We start from the raw sequence: 13,190 nt of genomic DNA on the forward strand, positions 1-13,190 counted from the left end.
ACTGCAATTACATTTCTTACTCCTAGTAATGCCCCCTGTGTCTGTGTGGCAGAGGATAGATCCCCTTCAGTAAATGTACCCTGACAACCTCATTTACTGTCCATGTGGACATCAAATGAGAATAGTAACCTGTGGCGAGCAGAGTGAGCCACTGTGCCTGAAGCATGGTGAGCGAAGCAGTTTCTACAGTTGGTGCCCAGATACTATCTTTGGGACAAAATAACAGTGCTTTAAGGGCATGGAACCGCACTTCCGCCCTCACTTGACATCACGTCTAGGTACATTAACTGAAGGGGATTTATACACAACTGTCTGTATAACCATATAAGTGCCCAGTACATTTATGTGAAGCTACATTTGTTGGTTCCTAGTGGTGCCTTAATTCTGTACCTATACAACTGGCCAATATACTCGTATACAGTTACATTTCCTGACTCCTAGTTGTGCCTCTGTTATGTGCTTCTATAACTGCCTGGTATACTATTGTACAATTGTGCTTTCTGACTTCCAGTAGTTGGCCCTACTCTAAACATATATAACTATCCAGTATAGTGCAAAAGTTTTAGACAGGTGTGAAAAAAATGCTGCAAAATAAAGCCACACATCTACTAGGCGACTAGGGAAAAAGAGTACGATTACAACATCGTAATCGTACCATCGTTCCCCATCCCCTGCAGTGTCTACACTGAATGATTAGTCATTCAGTGTAAGGCACCCTCCCTCATCCTCGAACATGGTCAATCTGTTGTTATCGGCATGCCGGTCAATCTGTCGTTATCGGCAGATTGACCGGCATGTTCGGGCGATAATTGATGTCGGAAACGGTCAGTGGGAGCATGCATCGCTGGTCGTTTCTGTCATTATAGTGCACGATTAATGAGCGATTACGATGTCGTAATCATGCAATCTCTCATTAATATCACCTAGTGGATGTGTGCCTTTAGAATGCTTTAAAAAATAGAAGTGTTCATAGTTTATTTTTATCAATTAACAAAATGCAAATTGAATGAACAGAAGAGAAATGTAAATCAAATCAATATTTGGTGTAACAGCCTTTGCCTTCAAAACAGCATCAGGTCTTCAATTCTTCTAGGTACACTTGCACACAGTTTTTGAAGGAACTCTGCAGGGAGGTTGTTCCAAACATCTTGGAGAACTAACAGATCTTCTGTGGATGTAGGCTTGCTCAAATCCTTCTGTCTCTTCATGTAATCCCAGATAGACTTGATGATGTTGAGATCAGGGCTCTGTGAGGACAATATCATCACTTCCAGGACTCCTTGTTTTTCTTTGCACTGAAGATAGTTCCTAATGGCATTGGCTGTATGTTTGGGGTCGTTGTCCTGCTGCAGAATAAATTTGGAGCCAATCAGATGCTTTCCTGATGGTATTGTAGTTTTCACTCTAGCTCCGGCGGCAGGCAGGGCGCCGGAGCCAGAGAGGGCACCTTTGTGCGCCCGCCGAAAGGCGCACATGCGCGCCCGAAAAGGGGGCCTGGCCATTGAAAAGGGGCGTGTCTATAAGATGCGTCCCCTTTTCGTCACTCTTGGGGGCGTGCCCGGCACTTACGAACCCGCCGGGCAACCCCCAAGCGCTGCAGACAGGAAGAATAGATGCCGGGCGCATGCGTCCGGCGTCTATTCTCCGGCGGTGACTGGGTCACCGCACATTTCTCCACCCGCGGGACACTGTGACCCGCGGGTGAAGACTGCACCCGCAGGCTGTGAGGGAAGGGTGCTTTTCGCCCTCCAGAAGGAGGGCAGGGTGCCGCGCCCCGCTAAAACAGCCTAGCGGGAACGCTAGTATTGCATGATGGATAAGTACCCGTCTATTTCTCAGCATTGAGGACACCATTAATCCTGACCAAATCCCCAACTCCATTTGCTGAAATGCAGCCCCAAACTTGAAAGGAACCTCCACCATGCTTACTGTTGCCTGTAGACACTCATTATTGTACTGCTCTCCAGCCCTTCGGTGAACAAACTTCCATCTGTTATAGCCAAATATTTTAAATTTTGACTCATCAGTCCAGAGCACCTGCTGATATTTTTCTGCACCCCAGTTCCTATGTTTTCGTGCATAGTTGAGTCACTTGGCCTTGTTTGCACGTTGAAGGTATGGCTTTTGGCTGCAGCTCTTCCATGAAGGCCACTTTTGGCCGACCTCTTCGAACAGTAGATGGGTGTACCTACCTGGGTCCCACTGGTCCCTGCCAGTTCTGAGCTGGAGAGCGGTACAATAATGATTGTCTGCAAGCAACAGTGAAGCATTGTAGAGGTTCCTTGCAAGTTTGGGGCTGTATTTCAGCAAATGGAGTTGGGGATTTGGTCAGGATGGGGTCCTCAATGCTGAGAAATAGACAGATACTTATCCATCATGCAATACCATCAGGGAGGCGTCTGATTGGCTATAAATTTATTCTGCAGCAGGACAACGACCCCGAACATACAGACAATGTAATTAACAACTATCTTCAGCACAAAGAAGAACAAGGAGTCCTGAAAGTGGTGATATGGCCCCCATAGAGCCCTGATCTCAACATCATCGAGCCTGTCTGGGATTACATGAAGAGACAGAAGGATTTGAGCAAGCCTACATCCACTGAAGGTCTGTCGTTAGCTCTCCAAGATGTTTGGAACAACCTCCTTTCCTTCAGAAACTGTGCAAGTGTACCTAGAAGAATTGAAGAACTGATGCCGTTTTGAAGGCAAAGGGTGGTCACACCAAATATTGATTTGATTTAGATTTCTCTTCTGCTCATTCACTTTAGTTTTATTTTTATTAACAAAATGCAAACACTTCTATTTTTTTTAAAGCATTCTTACTTCACAGCATTTTTTCCACACCTGCATAAAACTTTTGCACAGTGCTGTATATTATGGGCAGCATGGGGTCACAGTAGTTAGCAATATTGCATGAAAGCACTGGGGACATGAGTTGATTCTTTGCCAGGGCCTAATTTGTGTGGCGTTTGTATATTTTCCCGTATATGAGTGAGATATATTGTTAATTTTAAAATGAACCTCTATATACCCCTGCCTGTACCTTCTAAAATCCTTCCTATAAACCTCTAAGGATGACGCTAATTTGCGTACGCAGTCATACCATAAATAAAGACTTAGACGTGGAATCTGTGGTTCCAAAGCACAAGTGTTATTCAGGTAAAAGTTCAGACAGTTACACGCAATTGATCTAGACACAATTTAGGCGCAAAAGGAAAATTATACAGACCCAAGTACAGTATACATACGCAGGCGCTTCCGGACCCGGAGATAGGCATCAGCAAGAGACCCCTAGTCATACAGCATTCAGCACGAAGACTGAGAACCAGCATTCGTGCACACATATTTATACCCCCCCAGAATAAACAGGACAATAGGGAAGTTTGTTGCTGGTGTCATTGGTTCCCAGGGGAGAAGCATCTGTTACAGCACATTTAACAGGCTAGTTCAAATAGACTCTCCCTGCCTCTAACAGCTGGGGATCTTCCTCTTCACGCCCCCTGCAACATCCTAACAGCTGTTCCTAAAATATACATTTTGTTGCTTGTAGGCTCTGCGATCCATAACTCGAGAATGCATGATGCGATCTCCCCACCGATAACACCGGAATACTGTAAAAAGAGTACGCATCAGTACAACTCCAAACACGACTTGTTTAGCATGTATAATACCTTAGTTATCAAATATCTTTATTTCTCAGCATTTAAACTAACTGAACCAACTTAAATCATACACTTTAAAGCTTATTAAACCTTATGTGTGAATATGTAATGTGTGAGTATTCGGGGTTTGATATAAAGACGTATTAATGTGTGTATGAAGATGGGTGCACTTTAGCAGTGTGACATGCTGAGCCAGATAGCTCCACATGCCCTCTGTCAGCAGGCCCCCACCTTTCCTGTGTTCAAAGGAAACTGTGTTATCATCTCAAGCTGTGAAGTTGGGGCCATCCTGTCTGTGTGTGGGGCTAAGACCTGTTTAGGATTCAGACAAATCCAATTGTGTAGATCAATGCCTGGATTATATTACAATTGCCACAACTATACTTTGTCTGCATCCAGGGATTCCCAATTTGTATGTAAAAATACCCATTGTCTATTCTATTTACTTTTACTCAGGAAGCTTGTTCTTCCAGTTGCCCTTGGTAGATTAACAAAAACATTGCCATCTGTTCTTAGCTCCTGAGTTGTAACTTGAAGTGACGCTAGTCACAAAATGGCGTCTTGCAGATTCTTGTTTCTAAAATGGAGTCTAGCTGCCATTTGCAAGATGGCGTCGCACACGCTTCAATTTTAAACTGATCTTGTCTCAGCCAATAATCCAGTTTTGACAATATCTCTGGGTATTCTGGCTTCTGTCTACCTACAAATAATATACTGGTAGGTTGTCTTCTGATTAAAATGTATCCTTGTATGTGCTAGTGTGTTAGTGGATTTAGGTGCTCATTCAGACCCGTTCGCTAATTGCGGCCGCTTGCTACCAGCGTATTTAAATTTTGCAAAGTGACGTCAAGGCAGCCGCTCACTCGGCAAGGCATAAGCACGCCCACTATGTCTTGACGAGCGATCACTTTGTCAATGTAGACGCCCATTAGCATGTATTTAGACACCCACTAGCGCAAGTCATCTCCAGGAAGTGTCTTAAAACATTGGTACATCGTGGACCATCGGAAGCAATCGCAGCACTTGTGGTTGACTCTATCCTCCCACAAGCACTGCGAGCAGTTCAGGCTAAAAAACAACCAAGTGACGTGTTCAATGACGCTACTTTGCTAATTATGCACACCCAATAAACTCCATTCTGACGGCCAGACACGCCTGCGTTCAAACATCCACTCCCCCGTTCACAAGCACCTTCCCCTGTTACCACCCACAAACGGTACATTCTGTCACTCAAAGTAGCGGGCAGTCTGTGTACTACGAGCACATGCACATTGCGAATTATATGCATTCGCAGACGGGCGACTATCGGTCAGTGCGAACGGCCGCAGCTTAGCGAGCAGGTCTGAATCAGGTCCAGGTATCCCACATTAGACTAAAGCCGCGTATCCACATGCCAATATTAATGGACGACTGATCGATAATGACATCGTTATTGTTCAGTCGTCCATTAATCGTGCATAAAACTGGCAGTTTGTCGGAAACGACCAGTGATGCGCGCTCCCACTGGTCGTTTCCGACATCAATCATCGCCTGAACATGCCGGTCAATCTGCCGATAATGACAGATTGGCCATGTTCAGGGATGAGGGAGGGTGCCTGCACTGAACGACATATCGTTCAGGGTTGGCACTATAGGGTATGAGGAACGACTGTACGATTACGATGTTGTAATCCTACTCTTTCCTAGTCGGCAAGTGGATACGCACCTTTAATCCATAAACACACAAGCACATACAAGGATACATTTTAATCAGAAGACAATCAACCTACCAGTATTGTTAGTTAAGCTGACCGATCTATCAAATTGGCAAGGTTATGCACAAACGAAGAACCAACTAGTGCTGTCATTATAGCTAGTTCCTGTGGCCAGCATGTTGGTCGGTCGGCTCTGTGTACACACAAGCAGATGAGAAAGCTTTATCTTTCAGATAGGCTGTGCTACACAGCCTATGCAATATATATATTGTATGTACACACTGCCAGATGGACTGAAATATATATATATCGTTAGTCGGCTGTACGAACGAATATATCACCTAGTGTTCTCCAGCATTAGTGCTCCCTATACTATAGCTGTACAGATTCACTGCCCAGTATACTTGTATACAGTTATACCTTCTGGCTCATGTTATTGCCCTTTTTCTGTAACTGTATAACTGTCAGAAATGCTATTTGCAACTACCCCTTTTAGACATAATAAAAAAATCTGTGAATTTGCCATAGCGCGGCGAGTCAACCCGGGTCCTGCTTATGTCTGAAAGGGTCTGACCCGGGTTGACAGTCCCAGGTCCGCAACTCTGCAATCGACTAGTATTATTCCCAGGATTTAGAACACGTCAGTGCCCCGGCTTATGTCTGAAAGGTATGACCCAGGTCATGACTAGAAGGACTTGATTGGCAAGCACAGTAGTGCTTGAAGATGACAACATCCCCAAGCGTCCACTGGAAGACTTGGGTCATTGGAAGACCCTGGTCCAGTGTGAAGGGTGACGACATGGAAATACCCTGGGTCCATCACCCAGGTGTGAAAGGGGGTAAGTACTGAAACCCCGGCTTCAACCCGTATTTAGTGTCCGGGGTTAAAGCCGGGGGTTTATGTCTGAAAGGGGCATGTCATTACCCTATTTGTAATGAATATGTCTTACATTTGCAGAGTAAAGAACACGATACAAAACATAAAATTAGAGTTACAGGCACATATGGATTCCATGAGGCAGGTAGTAGAGATGGCCTTTTTGCAAGCTTACAGTAGAGGAAATGGGAATGTTCACACGTGAAATGCTTATGGCACTGGATGATTATGGGTGATATTTGGTAACGCTGGTATTGGTATTGTACGGTTGGGGGTAGAATAGTGAGGCAGAAGATCTTGAGTGTGTAGCAAGGACAGTAAAAGGGCGCATCCACTACACGATTTTAGCAGGCGATTGAACGATAACGACGTCGTTATCGTTCAATCGTTTATAAATCGTGCAGTGTTTGGTCGTTAACGATCAACGATGCGCGCTCCCGCTGGTCGTTTGATCGTATTGTCAGTCGACTGAACGTGCAGGTCAATTTCACTTGATCTATTAAAGATAGTTTGCAAATAGTTTGCAAATCGTTCAGACTGAAAGATAAAATTTCAAGGGAAAAAATCAAGGGAAAATCGTTTAGAGATTGGACAGGGAGTAGATCGTCTAGTGGATGTGCTACTTAAGGAGTTATAGGTACAATTGGGACAATTAGTGCCAGCATATTCCATTGTGCTTTACAATTGGAAACAAATCATAATAAAACAAGACTGGGTAATAACAGACAGATGTAGAGGTAAGTGGGCCCTGCTCGGAAGCTTACAATCTGTAGGATATTGCAACTTGAAGTTACGATAGTTAGCAGTGCAATTAAAGTAGTTAAAATGAATCTAACCTTTTATATTTTGATTTCTTTTTATGGTGTATTCTTTTAATGTAATTAAAACTGGACAGTTCCTTGAGCATTTTTACACTGCTCCGTACCTGGGGCCTCATTCAGACCCACTCGCAAGCGGCTGTCCGCTCACAAGTGGGTCGATGGTGTGCACTGCGCATGCGCACGACGGAGGGAGCTCCGTCGTGCACATGCGCCAGATGCGACGAGCGAAGGACTTTCCTTCGCTCGTTGTGTCTGATCAAAGGGGGCGTGCTGTCGATGTTGATTGACAGCACGCCCCCTTTGGTGGGCGTGCCTGCCAGACGGAGGCGTTCCCAAGGGAACGTCTACCGTTAGAAGCCGGCCCCACTGACATCACTAATGATGTCAGTGGGAGTGATTTTGGCTCTGATAGAGCCAAAATCACTCAAGGGCTTGTGGTCGAAAACCCCAACCACAGGCTTTTGGTCGCACTGGCGATGGTCAAGACCATCGCGACCATCATCCTGCACGCTCGTATGTGCTGTGGGTGGCGACCCACAGCTATACGAGTGTCCAGGAGGACGCTCCATTTTTATGGAGGACGGCCCTCATTCAGAGCGAGCGCTCTGCTCAGAGCGTCCGGCTCTGAATGAGGGCCCTGGAGTCTTAAGTTGGGTACACACTGGGCGATATATCGACCGTTGAATCAAACGGCTGATATATCATGAGTGCCTCTGCGGCTGTGTACCCCGATATGTCTGTGAACGACGTCGTTCACAAGCATATTGCATTTGCTCTACAGCACAGCATATAGCCGATATATCTGCAGATATACAGTATTGGTGCATCTGGTTGTGTGTACGGGTGATCAGCTGCCCACCCGTACACTTGCAGCAGGGACCTCTGGTGACTGGGTAGGCAAATTCAAATGGGTGAGGCAGATTCAATTAAGCAGCGTGCGCTGCACATTTTCCGTCCCGTTCCGATAGCAGATTGCTACTCGCTCCCCCATAGGCTGTGGACAGAAATTGGCTACTGTAAAGTAATGCACGTAGCTGTCGGAACCTTCTCAGCAGCCACCGAAACCCATTCCAGCAGATACTGCTGTTACTTAAATTGCACACATGTCACTTCAGCTGCTGCAAAACCAGCCTCAATTCTGACATCCGATTGTGTTCAACAGGGCTCTTCTTTCCTGTGTGTAAGTAATGGGAAAGTTTGACTTCAGAGACACTAATATTATGGGGTTGATTCAATTAGACGCCAGGGGGTGAGTTATCGTTACGACAGCATGGAATCTCCAGCAACGGCACCAACCACCCCCCCACCTCATAACCTATGGGGCTGCAAACAAAAATCTGTGTGTTAAAAGCAGTAAGTGCGGGATATAGCTGATTCTGAATCTAATTGAATCAACCCCAAAGGGCGGAATTCAATTCTTTCCAGCCCCTATCGTGCCCGATGGAGCTATTCAATTCTTGCTCCTGTCGGGCACGATGAGCTGCCAGCGTTACATTTCAGCTCGCAGCCCCTGGGGGATGAGAGCTGAAATGTGCGAAAAGTGACATGTTTGGGCGCCCAAACATCACTTTTCGCGATCGCGCCCAGCACTTTGGTTGGGTTTAGCTGCTTTACGTGGCTAAACCTGACCTCTATCGGCGCGATCAGCACGAAAATCTTGGACAATTGCATAGCGGCCCGCGATCTCCTGTCACTTTAGACGGGAGATGCGGAACGCGAAAACAATTGAATTCCACCCAAAGTGTTATGATGAGGAACTGTGATTAGATTGTCTCTATGAATAAATATAAAAAAAAGCACGACAGTTTAAAGGGGGAGATTAGACATCAGGCCAGCTTTATTTAAAGCCATCTTCTAAACAAATGTGCAGGGTGTATGGGATGGGCTTATATCTTTTGCACGCTAACCATTTAAAAACAACTTTTCCAGGAGGCTTCGCCTCAAACACTGCATACATTATTCTGGTAGGAGGGTTACATTACAAGCAAGCAGCTTGTTTGTTTTTGGGGTTGTCTGTCTTGCTGTTGTGGGGACCAGCTCAGGTGATCTCACACTGAGGTTTCTCCTTTGGTTATTTAGTAACCTTTCCCAGAAGTGAAACATCTGTTGAATCAGTGTGGTAGGCAGTCCTCATATCCTGCAGAGTGAGCAATTGCCAGCCGGTTATCCTTGAGATCCCATCCCCCTCCCATGACTCTGCTTGAGTTGGACAACTTTTGGGAACTGACAGAAACACAGGAACTTTATGCAAAAAAATGACTGGTGTTTTGTCTTGTGACCACCAGTTGTGTAGAGAGATAGACATCTATATGATTTTTTGCTGTATGCAGGAAGTGCACGTGTTTTATAATCTGGATGAAAATTTGTGTTAAGTCTGATCATAGCTACCTACCCCTACTTGCAATCTTACTATTTCGTCAGATTTACGGAAATTGAACACTCATAGTGTTACTAATTTGTAAAATGTGATATCTAATTTGTTTCGAGTACGTCTTAGTAGTCCCTGTTGTGTGTCTTTGTTTTCATGTGTTTCAAAGTTGCCTATGGTTTTTAAAGCGTACAGTGTATGTCTGCAGTTTTGTGTTTATGTTGTGTTAATTAGATCAGCAGTTTATTTCACCAAGCATTTGAAAGAGAGACCGTGGATGGATTTGGGAGGTTTGAGTAAGCATTCTCCCACCAGTTCTGTCCCCTGAGTAATATTTCTACTTGCTTCTTATCATAACTTCGTCATAACACCCTGCGATCCATAAACAAATACGCACAAACAGATTTGTGAAATATGGTGAGTGTAACAGGGCTATGTCATTGCTGTGACCAGTCGGTAGTGATTCCCATATTCTTGTCCAGTTCCTTCCTCTTCGTGCCGAATGTGTGGATGTTTACACTCGGGCCACCCCACGTTTTCAAAAGTCTGGAATGTTATTGTCAGGCAAGAGTCCATGTCTGGTATTACGTAATTCTCCCGTTAGTAGAATGTGTGTCATTTTCATTACATTACAGCAGGCCCCATTTTTAAGGTTGTGGGCCACATTTAAAAGCAACGGGGGACATTGTTTCTTCCCTTTATAGATATGTCTGGCTGCTATAATTGACAGTCTGGCTCTGGATTTATGTAATATTCCATCCTTTCTAGGAAATAACTTCTGCTTTCTTTATTTTTTTGTCATTACAATGCTAAAACTGGCCACACAGCACAGGGTGATTTGGTTCAAACATGTAGTGCCCACATTGGGTATGATGGTGGCCTGTTGGAAGATAACTTTAAACAGGCTAATGGCAATATTCTTATCCCACCTACCAACATGCCCTGTATTGGGCCAACTAATACATGTTTTTGCTTACTGCACCAGCTTATTCAAGGAGTTATCCATTTTGTATAACGTCTCCTTTTGTTACCTGACCTGAGCTGCTGGAGAGCAGTTGGCTGACAGGACATCTGTGCGTGTGTGGTAAAACTACCTGCACTGGAAGCATGTAGTGAACATGGCAACTTAGGATAATCACAGCTTCATTCTATTATCAGGTACCACATTTATGCTGTATCTCATATCTGGGGTGGAGATTCAGTTATGTGCGATTAGACCAGGGGTGGGGAACCTTTTTTCTGCCGAGGGCCATTTTGATATATATATAATATTATTTGCAGGCCTGGTGTAGGCCATGCTTCTTCCGTGTGATGTCACATAGGGGTGGGGCAACAATTGCTGTTAATTACAGCAATGCCTGGAGTATCCTAAGGATGTTCCTGGGAGCTGCAAGGGCAGTGGTGTGACAGTCTGAAGCATCCTAAGGACGCTCCAGACGGCACTGCTGTATAGATTCTGGCTGCAGGGTACCATTCTAGGCACCCTGCTAGCCAAATGAAGCTAGCAGAAAAAAAGCTCCAAGGGCCAGACCAAATGATTCCGGGGGCCTTATACGGCCCCGGGCCTGAGGTTCCCCATCCCTGGATTAGACTCTCACGATGTTTTACTGGGACTAATGTACAGACCGTATTTAAATTACATAGTCCTGTGATGAGCATAGCACCTAGAATCAGCTTGACATCCCTGATTTTTTGCACATACCATTGTTAACTGAATTACTCTCTGCTCTTTGGCCATGGTAAAACAATGTGCGAGTCAACTCTTTCAATTGAATATCCCCCTTAGACTATATAGAAAGGAGATGTAGCATAAAGGTGGCACCTGATTGGATGGTCAGGTTTCTATCCTAGTTCCACGATGGTGCAAACAAAATTAAGTGATGTTAAGCCCTATTCCAGGCATTGGGACTCTTTAATACTTGTTTTCTACTGCTGCAATAACTCTGGTTATTGCCGGGTCTACCAAGGCTGTGGGTCAGTAGAAAAGGGTCCTAAAAATATAACCCGGGTCCAGTGACTTGGGAATCCATCCCGAGTAGCGACTAGGGTTGGACACAGGAAGGACTCTGGTTACAGGGCAGTGTTGGGTCAGTAATTATCCTACCTGTTTCCATAGATAGAAATCCTGAAAACATGACTTGTTGGGAGTACTTGGGGACTGGAGTTGTAAACCACTGTGTTAGCCAACTCGCACTAATTTGATTTTCCCCTTTGTTGGATTTAGCTGTTTCTCCAGCTAACAAACGTGGCTTTATGGTGGTTTAGGTAATTCTTAGGCGGAATACAATTGTTTTTTCAGGTGCTCTAAATAATGGGTGCTCGACAAAGCAATTCAATAGTTGCTTGCAGCCTCCAGAGATGGCAAACTGAAATGTGCGAAAAGTTTGTGTTTTGGGTGCCCAAACTTCCGTTTCACCCATCACTGCTGCTAAGGTACCAACACATTAGTTTTTTGTCCAGAATATAATTTTGAACCCTAACCCATTTTAACTAACATGGAATTATAAAGACTACATTTTACTAGCCTGTGCATAGTCTGTGCTTTTTAGCCACTGTATTTAAAGGGGCAATTATATTAAATAAAAAATTTAGACTTTTTAATTTTTTTTTAAAAATATTATTGCCCCTTTTAAATTCAGTGGGCGAAACAGTTGAAGACACGGCTACTTTGAAAAACATCACATAGTAAATATACTCCCCTTTTTTTTTCTGGAAGATCCACCACGCCTTTTTAATTTAAACTGTTATCACAGAATAGCTGTCATTCTTTGGAGCCACCAAATCACTTTTTGTGTCTGTACAAGTATTCTTTCATTCTTTTCTGGTTTTCAGCCAATAACATCAAAATAAAGCCACCCAGATATTTACTTGAATGTAAATACCCAACTCATGACTCAAAATACTAAAACATGCTTCGCAAACCCTTCCAAACATTGGGCACCCTTACCCGAAAAATGTTGGTTCTAATCCTCAGAAGCAGTCATGGAAAATATACTAGCTTTATCATTATTAACTTTTATTTATAGGGTCCTACAAGTTGTACGTAGTGCTATACAGTGATCAAATAAATTTAGCAAATAATACATAGGATAATCATAAACACCATTTAATAAAATAGTGGGTGAGCGAGGAGTACAGGGTGGTATATAGTGACTCACTAAAGATGGGCATCCACTATACAATTTTCTGTCAGATATCTGTCCAATCTGGCTGGTTGGAATGAAAACCTGGTAATGTATGGGAGCAAATGACAGTCCATCATATGGTTTTAACACTGAAAAAAGGACAACAATAATTGTTCAAATTGGTTAAATTTGTGTGTTTTGACCAATTTGTCTGAACAACCATTTTTGGCTAGTTTCCAGTGTTTGTGAGCAAATGGACGATTGTCATTTGCTCCCACACATTACCAGGTTTTCATTCCAACCAGCCAGATTGGACAGATATCTGACAGAAAATGGTATAGTGGATGGCCAGCTTAAGGCTCATAATAGCAAGCAATGACGGGTCTCACGGGCATATAGACAGGATTAGTGTCACTGGTAGAAAAATAGGGGTGAGGGAGAGGGCCAAATACAACTAGCAATCTAAATTATTGTTTAATTGGTTTGCTGGTTGAATTTCCTAACCTTAACTTGAGCCCCTGGGCTACTGTATACAGCTATTTACAGGGGCTGCAGTTAGGGAAAAAAGGGACATGTATTTTTAAATAGTTCTCTTAGGTGATTTCCCTCTTGGAAGTGTCATTTGGATAGAATACCTGAAC

At 44.0% G+C, this 13,190-nt stretch overlaps 1 protein-coding gene across 2 annotated transcripts in view; it reads left to right on the top strand.

The window, feature by feature from the left end:
* The window catches only part of PGS1 (phosphatidylglycerophosphate synthase 1), a 97,947-nt gene that overhangs the window by 878 nt on the left and 83,879 nt on the right, over positions 1-13,190 (top strand). The window lies entirely within an intron of this gene.

Source organism: Taudactylus pleione, unplaced genomic scaffold (genome assembly GCF_031769625.1).
Source record: "Taudactylus pleione unplaced genomic scaffold, aTauple2 ptg000016l, whole genome shotgun sequence".
Taxonomy (NCBI): Eukaryota; Metazoa; Chordata; class Amphibia; order Anura; family Myobatrachidae; genus Taudactylus; species Taudactylus pleione.